Source organism: Gopherus flavomarginatus, chromosome 12 (genome assembly GCF_025201925.1).
Source record: "Gopherus flavomarginatus isolate rGopFla2 chromosome 12, rGopFla2.mat.asm, whole genome shotgun sequence".
In the NCBI taxonomy this organism is placed as follows: Eukaryota; Metazoa; Chordata; order Testudines; family Testudinidae; genus Gopherus; species Gopherus flavomarginatus.
In genome coordinates, this window is record NC_066628.1 from 5,954,608 (window position 1) to 5,966,565 (window position 11,958).

Here is an 11,958-nt window from a genome sequence, read left to right on the forward strand (position 1 = left end):
TCGTAGCACGAATGCATGGAGTTGCTCAGAACCGGTTCGGGGCAGCAGAGAAAGGCGCTCCTGCAATCCATCTGGCAGGCAGACAGAAGCAACAGACACTGGGGGAACAAATTCAGGTTTTGGAAGAGCAGAAAAAGACCCTCATTCTCCTCTCAGAGCCAGGATAAAAACCCAGAGTGTGGGTTCCCAACTGTGTCAACCCACTGAGCCTCACTCCTCACTCACAGCCAATGATGTAAGCTTCTCTCTCAAGCTTACTTATTTGTACATACCCCTTAGTTTTCCTTTATATCCTCTGTTTGCTAAACTTGCTGCTGTCGCCTGTACTTTAAAATGACCTCACAGAGTAAACTGATCTCTCTTGGTTCACCTCAGGTCAGGTCTCCCTCCCTTCCTAGGTTGCTCTTCCCCCACCTCCCTCCGCCTTTCTTCACTTTTGCCGTCTCTCTGTTTTAAAAGTTATAGCTATTACAGACACCTCCATCGCTGAAAGAGAGGAAGCAACTGAAAACAAAATGAAGAGAAAACAAGGTAAAAACTGTATTCTAAATAAGCCCAGCGAATTAATTATTTTAATCCTTCAGGGATGCAACAGCTGGAATTACTCCTAACTTTCTTAAAGATATGATTGCCAAGCAACAGAAATGCAGACTCTGCTTCTAATCCTAACCACTGACTAATATTTGAAACATGGGTTTTCCTTATTTCCATATAGCAGAGTTTTAAAAATAAAATATAAAAGTAATGAAAACTGCCTATCAAAGTGGGCAAATATACATTTTTATCAATTCTTATTAAAAGTTTAAAAAATATAATTTGCTTATTTAGATGTTTAACTTCTGTTTACCTGTTTCTTTTCTAACATGCATTGCGTTAATATTATATGGAGATATATCGATCTCATTGAACTGGAAGGGACCTTGAAAGGACATGAAGTCCAGTTCCCTGCCTTCACAGCAGGACCAAGTTCTGTCTCTGACAGATTTTTCCCCAGATTCCTAAGTTGCCCCCTCAAGGATTGAGCTCACAACCCCGGGTTTAGCAGGCCAATGGTTAAACCATTGAGCTAGCCCTCTTAACACCTTATCCTGTATAGTTATGAATATAATTCCGGCACCATTCACCTTTAATTGTGAGTTTGTCCTGTATGTCACATATGCTGTTCTGTGCTGTGTGTTGTGTTTTGTTTTAATTTTGTTGCAACAAATTCAATTTTATACTTTTTTATAAGTGGTACCACACTATTTTAATATTATGGTGGGATAACCATCATACCACCAATTTTTATTTTTTGCAAAGCTCAGAAAGGCCTCAATTTTAAATATATGTACATATATTTGTGGCCCAACAAATAATGAAATTGCAAACAAAAAAAATGATCTTTTATTCATTACAGATTTTTTTTTCTATTCAAAGGAAAAAATGTAAGGGGAAACCTCAACATTAACGTAAAGGTAGCCTTAACATAATGTCAATTTCTTGTTTGGGTTTTTATAAACTTGTTTTCACCATTATTAAATATTGAAATATAGTTATAAGAATGCCATAGCAAAAATGTCAAAAAAATGTAACAATATATATCATGCCTGGTTATGTTGCAAAGCATTAAAGCTAACCAAACAATTTCACTAGGTTTCCACCTGTGTCTCCCAAATACAATCAAGCAACATGAAAGTTTTATACCCTGCACAGACCTGCATTTAAAATTCATTTTTGGTTTAATTTTTATACTCTTTTCTTTTATATTATACTGAAGGGGAGTAGTAGTTAGTAAAGTTTATGCTTTCAAACAGTTAACAAAGGTGGAATTGAGATGGCAAGCAAATTAACTCTAAAAAGCCTGATAAAAATTCTGTTACTAACTTTTGCTAAAACAAAGTGCTTAGCAGGGGAGAGCTGTACACCTTCTCACAGAAGATTGTTAGCACCCATTTTAGTAGTCGAGCATTATATTATGAAAAAATTGGTAATGTACACATTAAGTAAAGAGGAACATCTATGCAACAACAGCAAAAGTATCTAAAACAGGTCTATTTGCGCTAAAGAATTGGCAAAACCATAACAAACGCATTGCTTTTGTTATAAAAGACTTGGTCCCTATTACAGTGTAAACCAATAATTTGGTTTATTGAAAACACGAGAAATGTACAAGTGAACAAGCCAAATCTTTACTATGCTACCCAACTTGAGCTGTTTAAGGGTGCATCCCACTGACCAAAGATTCCAGAAATTATCAATGCACAGTGAAGAAACTCCCGGGCATCAAGAAAGAAAAACCAAGTGCTTTATGAACAACAGACTGGTCAAGTGCACCTCAGTCTACCATATATGGACAATTAAGAAGGCAATCAGCTAGAATCAACAAATTGGACCAGGTCTAACTGTCATGTAACTATCTTACTGAGAAAAGTGAATTCATGAGCCTGCTGTTTTATTGTGTAAAAGCAACTGCGTTATTGCCATATACTTTGTTATTTGATAATACTAGCATCTTATCAGGAATGTGCACAAGACTTAAGGGTTGGATAAGAGACGATTCAGCAGTCTGAAATCTCTTAAAATACGAGACTCCAAAATCTAGATGGAATTATGGGTTGCATTTCGAGATTGTTTGACTCTGGAGACCAATTTGGAACAGGGACAATATGAAAAATATATATATTTAACAAAACATTAACTATTTTGACCACCAGGCAGCAGAAACTGTTTCTGAACCTGTAATTCATGATATTAAGGGTCTAGCTACTGAAGAAACAGTTACACCACTTACAATGTGCATGACGCTGCTAAACTTTTTAAGCAAACACAAGTGAAAATTAACAAACTAATGCCAGCAAACAATCTGAAGGCAAGGGAAAAAAAAAACCCAAATTGGTAAAGAAATGATTTACCCTGCTTATGAGAGTTACATAGTAACTTCCATAACCAACTCATTAGAGAACATACAAAAAAAAGAGAAAATTGCCTAACTTTATTAGTAATTCACAGCTAACTAGCTTTGTGCTCAGCACATAACAAAAACAATTAACTGGAAACAGGTCAAGTTATATGGACAAATTCCCTGTTAGCACGTGTCATAATTTGGGGTCAATGACACTGCATTCTAACTGACGCACATGTTATTTAACGCAATCTTGTTCCAATATTAAATCCCTGACACAGCAATACTTGATAACATACTTAATGGAAAAAATCTGTCCACATATCTATTCAAGTGACAACATCATAGGACCTAATCACATCAGCCATACCATCAGGGGCTCATTCAACTGCACATCTACCAATGTGATACATGCCATCATGTGCCAGCAATGCCCCTCTGCCATCTACATTGGCCAAACCAGACTGTCTCCATGCAAAAGAATAAATGGACACAAATCTGACATCAGGAATCATAACAAACAAAAACCAGTAGGAGAACACTTCAGCCTCTCTGGCCATTCAGTAACAGATTGAAAGGTTGCAATTTTGCAACAGAAAAGCTTCAAAAACATACTCCAACTAGAAACTGCTGAACTTGAATTAATATGCAAACGAGATACTATCAATTTAGGCTTAAACAGAGACTGGAAATGGCTGAGCCATTACACACGTTGAATCTATTTCCCATGTTAAGTATCCTCACAGCTTCTTGTCAAACTGTCTGTAATGGGCTATCTTGATTATCACTACAAAAAGTGTTTTTTTCTCCAGCTGACAACCGTTCATCTTAATTAATTAGCCTCTTAGAGCCGGTTGGGCAAGTCCCACCTTTTCATGTTCTCTATATGTATATATATCTCCTCACTGTATGTTCGATTCTATGCATCCGATAGTGGGCTGTAGCCCACGAAAGCTTATGCTCAAATAAATTTGTTAGTCTCTAAGGCAGGGGTCAGTAACCTTTCAGAAGGTGTGTGCCGAGTCTTCATTTATTCACTCTAATTTAAGGTTTCACACGTCAGTCATAGATTTTAACGTTTTTAGAAGGTCTCTTTCTATAGGTCTTTAATATATAACTAAACTATTGTTGTATGTAAGGTAAATAAGGTTTTTAAAATGTTTAAGAGGCTTTATTTAAAATTAAATTAAAATGCAGAGCCCCCTGGACCAGTGTCCAGGACCCAGGCAGCAAGAGTGCCACTGAAAATCAGCTTGCGTGCCGCCTTCAGCACGCGTGCCATAGGTTGCCTACCCCTGCTCTAAGGTGCCACAAGTTCTCCTGTTCTTTTTGCGGATACAGACTAACACGGCTGCTACTCTGAAACCTACTTAATGGACAGTAATCAATGTATCTGGAAGACAGCAAACGTATAGAGCATTGCACTCAACTACTGGTGTACCACGCAGCAAGGCAAACGTATAGAGCATTGCACCGTGGCTTGTTATGCCAGGTACGTTGTTGATATCACAACTCCGGCGTGTAGTCACAATAATTCAGGCCAAAAGAATGGTACAGAAAAGCGAGCTGCTCCTGTTTCCTGCTCAGTGAAACTTACTGCTGGATGTCACCATTGGAGACGGGTAACCAATAACATGGATGGGCAGTACTGTATAGTAACTGATTACAAAAAATGTATATACGAAGACCTCACTTGTAATGTCACTACTCCACATTTCTGTTTTATTCCTCATACAGATAGCAGTATGGGACACATTGTAATAATGCCTAAAACTATATCCCTTAACCAAAGTCCTGGACCTAACATTCCCAGGCCCACTATAGGGGACTAAGGATCCTGCAAATGAAAATCTAATCAGGCCAAAGGACAGACAGGGCATGAATGTGTGGATGTTAATGTAAGGTGGCCATGTAACAGCCTTTAGTCCTCTGGGCCATCCGAAGTTCATACATTATGCTTTTCGTGATGATGGGTAAACATCCTCCCTGGAAAAAGCTAAAAGGAGGGGGCTTATAGTAGGAAGACAGAGCCTGAAGAATGAGCCTGGTGAAAGACCTGAGGCCTGAACCAAAGCCAGGAAAAGTTATGCTATGAGCAAAAGGCAGGCTCTGTCAAAAAGCAGATGCATGCCGGCAAATTCACTGTCTGGTACATAAACTTGGCACAAGTATGATTGGCACTGCTAAAACACACTGAATATGTAAACATATTCCAGCAGGCAAGCGCAGGGACACCCTAGCTGCGCACAAGATGGTTTGACAGAAGTGATGAATGGGGGGTGTTTTGTCTGGAACACGAGGAATAAAGTACAAAGACTGGCGTGAATAAGGATGTTTTGTCAGAAGCATCGGGAGAAAGGTACGAGGAGAGGTAGCAAACATGTCATGAAACACGTAAAGCGACACACAAGTTCCTTATCCCAGATTGTTTGTCTCAGTCTATAAAAGTTGAGGTACCTTGCCTTAATCCTAGGGGACAATGGTAAGACCCGCCATTGACTGAGCTGGTCCTTTGTCATGGGCGTACATATAGTAGCATTCCTGTAGAGTCTATGGGGTGCTTGTACCGTGTTTTGTCGGCAATACACCTGGCCAAGCACCTGAGTCTGTGGTCTTTTGGGGCAGTTCGATGGCGGTCTGCTCTGCCCTGTACCTGGCCAGAGTCAGTACAGCACACAGAGAGAACACACACAGCCAACAACTGACAGCAAGAACTAGATCTTAATTACCACCCAAAGACACTGAAGAGAAATCAATCTCTCTGTCCATCCATTGACTAATGCATCGTGGGAATCCTGGAAAAGCTATCCCCAAATGCCCAGAGCCCAAGAGATTGCTTCTTGGATTGCATTAACACGAGTGTCATATGTAAGACATGGAAGGTGATTGTCCTGCTCGACTCGGCACTGGTGAGGCCTCAGATGGAGTATTGTATATAATTCTGGGCACACTTTGGGAATGAAGTGGACAAGTTATAAGAGAAAACAATAAAGGGTTCAGAAAACCTGGCCAATGAGGAAAAGTTAAAAAAAACTCAGCTTGTTTAGTCTTGAGATGAGAAAACAGAAAGGGGACCTGCTAATAGTTTTCAAATGTTAAGGGCTGTTATAAATGTGATCAATTGTTCTCCATGTTCACTGAAGGAAGGACAAGAAGTAATGGGCTTAGTCTGCTTCAAGGGAGATTTAGGTTAGATACTAGAAAACTGAATTAGGAGGGCAGTTAAGTTCTGGAACAGGCCTCCAAAGGAGGTTGTGGAGTCCCTATGACTGGAAGTTTCTAAGGCCAGGTTGGATAAACCGCTGTCAGGGATGGGGTAGGAGGTTAACTTGGTCCTGCCTCAGCACAGGGGGTTGGACTTGATGATTTTTTGAGGTCCCTTCCAGCCCTACACTTATGAGTCTCGCTAACCTTATTATTTCCCTTTGAGATAGCCTATTAAGAATAAAGGTGGCATTGTACAGACAAATGCTACACAAGAGGCACCTGCCCCTGGGTGCTCACAATTTCCCCCTTACATTAAGGCTTTAGGGGGAAGTTTGTTATTATTTATTATGCTAACACCTAGAGATCAGGGACCCTGGTACAAAGAGATCATAAGAGCCAGTCCCTGACCTGAAGAGTTTACAATCTAACTAGACAGGACGGGAGGTGGAAATGAAGGAGCAGCCAGAGAATCTGGCTTGTCCAAAGTCAGCAGCAGAGCCAGGAGCAGAAGACCTGAGTTCTGATTCCCAGTCCAGTGCTCTACCCACTTCCTATCCAATGTGTAATTCACGATATGCTTTTCTACCTCCATAGCACAGATTTTGAAGCCACCAGGGAAGGACAAAATTAACTGGGTTTCTGCTCTTTCTTAAAACTGCTTCTTTATGAAGAAGGCAGCCTGCAAAGGGAGTTAGAGGGGTAAAATAAAATAAGTTTATTTAGAAATCCTGATCTTATTTACCCCAATTTTTTTCCTCACAAGAGACTATTAATGGCAGAACAGTTTACACCAAGTAACAAACCTTTAACACAGAACTTCCCTCCTACCTGTTGACTGGGCATTTGAGTTAAGTGGGTGTTACCAGAACAGGTGTGTGTTTGTTTTTTAAGTGATTTGTGTTTAATTGAGTGAAGGGCACTTGTGGTGGAGACTGGGGCGGGCCTCTGCAGTTGCTGGGGAAGAACTAGGGAGGTGGACTCACTATACTAGGAAGACGAAACAGGAATACCTAGGGCAGTGGTTCTCACTCAGGGGTATGCAGAGATCTTCCATGAGCTCATCTCGATAGTTGCCTTGTTTTGCAACAAGCTACATAAAAAGCACTAGCAAAGTCAGTACAAACTAAAGTTTCATTCAGACCATGACTTGTTTCTACTGCTCTATAGACTATACACTGAAATGTAAGTACAGTATTTATATTCCAATTGATTTATTTTATAATTATATGGTAAAAATGAGAAAGTCAACAATTTTTCAGTACTAGGGGTTGCGACACTTCTGTATTTTCATGTCTGATTTTGTGAACAAGTCGTTTTTAACTGAGGTGTAACCTGGGAGCAGGCAGGAGAAATCAGACTCCTGAAAGGGGTACAGTCGTCTGGAAAGGTTGAGAGCCGCTGCCCTAGAGATGCTATTTGTCAGCATTGCAATAGTGTAGGGGGGAAGGGCAGGGAGGTGGGGGATGAATTATTGCAGTTGATCTTTGGGGCGGTGTGAAAGACGGAGGCGGAACTGGTAAGGTGGGGATGGGATGGGGGGGCGGGGGTACCATTTGGAAGCAGCAAACCCGTGACTCCCGCCATGCTCGGATGACACCTGCTGCCCTGCTGGGGGGGGGGGGGAGATGTTTCTGGGGGAGGCAACAGGAGTCTCTGCCCTGATTGTTGGGGGGGGGTTCTCCCATGACGGAGGCAGTGGAGGGGTCTCTCCTGGGATGGGGGGAGGGGATCTCGCTCCTGGAGCCAGGGGAGGGGTCGGGCTGTCGGGGGGGGGGGGCGCCTCTCCTGGGGCCGGGGGTGTCGCCCCCGTGTGTGGGACTGGCAGTCGGATGCGGGGTCTCTGCCGGGGCGGGGCGGGGCGGGGCCCGCTGACGGGGGGTGTCTCTCTCCCCGCGGCTGGGGGGAGGGATAATTACGGCGGGTCTCACAGAAACGCCCCCGCACTCACCTCCGCCCGCCTCCTCCTCCCGGTGGGGACGCGGCAGCCGAGGGCCGCCCCGGTCTGGGCCCAGGGCGGAAGTGACAACACGGAGGCTACGGCCGCCCCCAGAGGAACTGTACGGAGGTGAGGGCGGAGGGGCGTCCGGTTTCCGGCCACAGAGCGGAAGTCCCTGCGCCGACGTTTCACAGGGCTCTTCGCCCTCACCGGAAGTGACGCCAGCCAGCGGCTTCCAGAAGTTGACGTTCGAAGCAGGAAATGGGTCTGCCCCGACCGGAAATGTCCGCGCCGTCTCTGTGTGGAATGTACCAATTTCATCCCCCCGTTTCTGGAATGTACCAAATTCATACCCCCTGTGTGGAATGTGAATGTACCAAATTCATACCCCCCCTTTGTGGAGCATACCAAATTCATACCCCCTTTGTGGAATGTGAATGTACCAAATTCATACCCCCCCTTTGTGGAGCATACCAAATTCATACCCCCTTTGTGGAATGTGAATGTACCAAATTCATACCCCCTGTTTGTGGAGGATACCAAATTCATAGCCCCTCTTTTATGGCATGTACCAAATTCATTGCTTCATCCCCGTTTGTGGAATGTACCAAATTCATTACCCCCCACTTTTGTGGAACGTACCAATTTCATATCCATCCTTTGTGGAGCATCCGAAATTCATAGCCGCCCCTTTGTGGACTGTACCAAATTCATCCCCACCTTTGTGGACTATATCAAATTCACCCAGCCGTTTGTGGAATGTACCAAATTCATACCCCCTTTGTGGAATGTACCAAATTCATACCTCCCCTTTGTGGAATGTACCAAATGCATATCCCCCTCCCTGCATGTGGAGCATATCAAGCTGACCTCCCTCTCTCCCACTGCCCTGTGTCCTCTCCCACGTGTGTGTGGGTTTTTTCAGAGCTCACGATGCCCCCGATTGAAATGAACCCCACGGACACCAGGGCTCTGGACTCAGCTGTATTGACCCTGCTGGGGGCTGAAGCACCAGTTGGGGGGCGCAAGGACCCGGTTTGCACCATCACCGCCCCCCCCCCCACCGGGGAGCGCCGGAGCTGGGGCCCCTATTCGTTGCAGTGGTCGCCGCTGGAGCAGCACTTGTACTCGGCGTGGCGCCCAGTCTTCGGGTCGTCCCACGTCAGGCCACACTTCTTGCTATCCGCCTGGATGCAGCCCAGCATCTTCTGCTCCACCTGGTCGCCTGCAAGGGGGGAGGCAGAGAGAGCAGGGGTGAGCCAGGCTCTCCCATCTCGCCTGCACCAGCGAGCTGAGCCGCTGTAGCTTCCCCCGGTGAGATGAAAGGGACACAAGCCCCCCCCAGTGGGTATGGGGGGGTTGACACAGAATGGCCTGGGTCGTCGTGGGGGACTGTGCCTCTGAGGGCTGAGCTTCCCAGACAGAGAGACCAGGCGGGATGCTGCCCGCAAAGCTCTTGGCATTGTGCAGCCCGTTGGGGCAGGGCCCTGAAGAAACCAGAGCGCTTGCTTACGCACTGAGTGATCACATAAGAACGGCCGCACTGGGTCAGAGCAAAGGTCCATCCAGCCCAGTGTCCTGCCTTCCGACAGTGGCCAATGCCAGGGGCTTCAGAGGGAATGATCAGAACAGGGCAATTATCGAGTGATCCAGCCTGTCATCCACTCCCAGTTCGTGGCAGTCAGAGGTTAAGGGTCATCCAGAGTATGAGCATAAGAACGTCTATATTGTATCAGCCCAGTAGTCCATCTAGCCCAGTCTCCTGTCTTCTTATAGTGTCTGGCAGCAGATGCTTGAGAGGCAATGACCAGAACAGGGTGATTATCAAGTGAGCCATCCTCGGTTATCCAGTCCCAGCATTTAGCCATCAGGGGTTCGGAGTAGGGGGTGAACAACACAGCCTGTGTTATGTATAGGTTTGGAAAGACTCTATTTTTATCAGTAATGTCCATTTCACCACACACACATAAACCAACAAAATAAATTTCCTATGATAATTGAAATTTGTAAGGAGTCCGGTGCCACCTTAAAGACTAACATTTATTTGGACATAAGCTGAGGTTTTTTACCCACGAAAGCTTATCCCCAAATAAATCTGTTAGTCTTTAAGGTGCCACCGGACTCCTCGTTGTTTTTGTGGATACAGACTAACACGGCTATGCCCAGATACTTGAAATTTGTAGACAGTCAAAGTAAGAAAAATGCTGCTTACGAACTTATCAGAGTTTGCTTTAAGGCTATTTCTATTATACGTTTCGATATGTGATGTTGGCAATTTGTGTTTTATGGTTTATAAAAGCGTTAACTTTTCAGATCTCAACAACTACTGTCAGGAAATAATTATTGTCCAACCCCTCCCTTATTGTCTGAAACCTCTCCAATTTCCTGCAACTGTGAAAATGTAAATCAATAAAAATTGGCGGGAAAAATGTTGAAAACCCCAAATTTTGCCCAGTTGTGAAAATTTACATAGATATAAAAATTCTTAAAAAATAAACATTTGTCAAAATGATAAAAAATAAAAATTGCAGTCTGCCAAGCTTAGTTATACAGGAGTCAGCCTAGATGAAAATGTGTTTGTGTGTGTGTGTGTGTGTGTGTGTGTGTGTGTGTGTGTGTGTGTGTTAGAGAAACCGTAACTCTCCCATTGAGGTTGACTCCCAGGGAATGTGTCTGAGTAACTGAGAGACTCGGTAGGGCAGAGACACTGGTTTCAGGGCCTGGGCAGAGGACCTGCAGGGTCCCCATTGCCAACATGCATGTAAGAGATGGGGTGCACCTGGGAGTGTGCCTGAGAGAGTCAGAGCAGGAAGCAATGATCAGTCACCACCCAGCCTCAGGAGGCTTAGCAGCATGTGGGGTTCAGTGGTTGGATCCCATCCCGTGCAGAGAGTTGGGTGGGATCAAGGTGTGCTAGTGTGTGCAGGAGGAAGGGAGGTTATTGGAGGGAGGGAGAAAGATCACAGTGACCCTTAGGGGGCATGGAAAAGTGGAGGTGCTGATTGGCTGGAGGCAAAGGAGGTGGAGCCACAGGGGTCCTATAAAGAAGGGCCAAGCCCAGTGGGGGGATGGGATGCATTTGAAAGCTATGCCATGGGCTGTGGTCCAGATAATGCAAGCCATGTCTTGGAAGGATGGGGATGACAGGTCTGTGGCCTCTAGGCGCGGGCGACCAACAGAGGGGGCAGGGCCAGCTCAGACATTGATGGGCCAGCAGTGGAAGGTGAGAGGCCAATAATAGCCCAAGGAGGAAAGGGGTGTGGTTATTGATTTTGAGTGGGTGTGGCCAATGCTGTGGGCGGAGCTAACCACCTCTGTTGAGATGTGGGTGGGGGAGAAGGTGAGGGGTGTGAAGCAGGGGGGAATAAGAGTTTTAGACAGAAGTGAGCAGGGGGAGGCTCTTGCCTCTGGATGGGTGCCAGCAGAGCCCCTAATGGAGACAGGAGACAAGGGCAGCCAAACGCCTGGGTTCTTACCGTAGGAGATGGTGACGGAGAGGCAGGCTTCCTTGGGAGGGTGGGAGTTGCAGCTCATTTTTTGGGGCATGCAGGGCATCCCTGACTGCAAGGAGCTGCAGAGCCGGCAGCGCAGGCCATCAGCTGTGGAGGGACATGAGAGATGAGCATCCATCAGGCTGTGGCCGCTCAACCTGTCACCCGGGCGTCCCCCCAAAGGACTGCTCCCTAGCAGCGTCCACCACTGGCTTCCCCTACTGTAACCTCTGGGGCTTGGCTCTGGGATGGGAGTGGGGTCTCCCCCCCAGCGGGGGGAGCTGGGAGGCAGAACTCCTGGGTTCTATCCCCAGCTCTAGAGGAGAGACGAGGTCTAGTAGGTTAGAGCAGAGGGGCTGGACGTCAAGACTCCTGGGTTCTATCTCCAGCTATAGGAGGAGAAAGGGATCCCCCACAGCAGAAGCAGCTGAGGGTCTGTATAT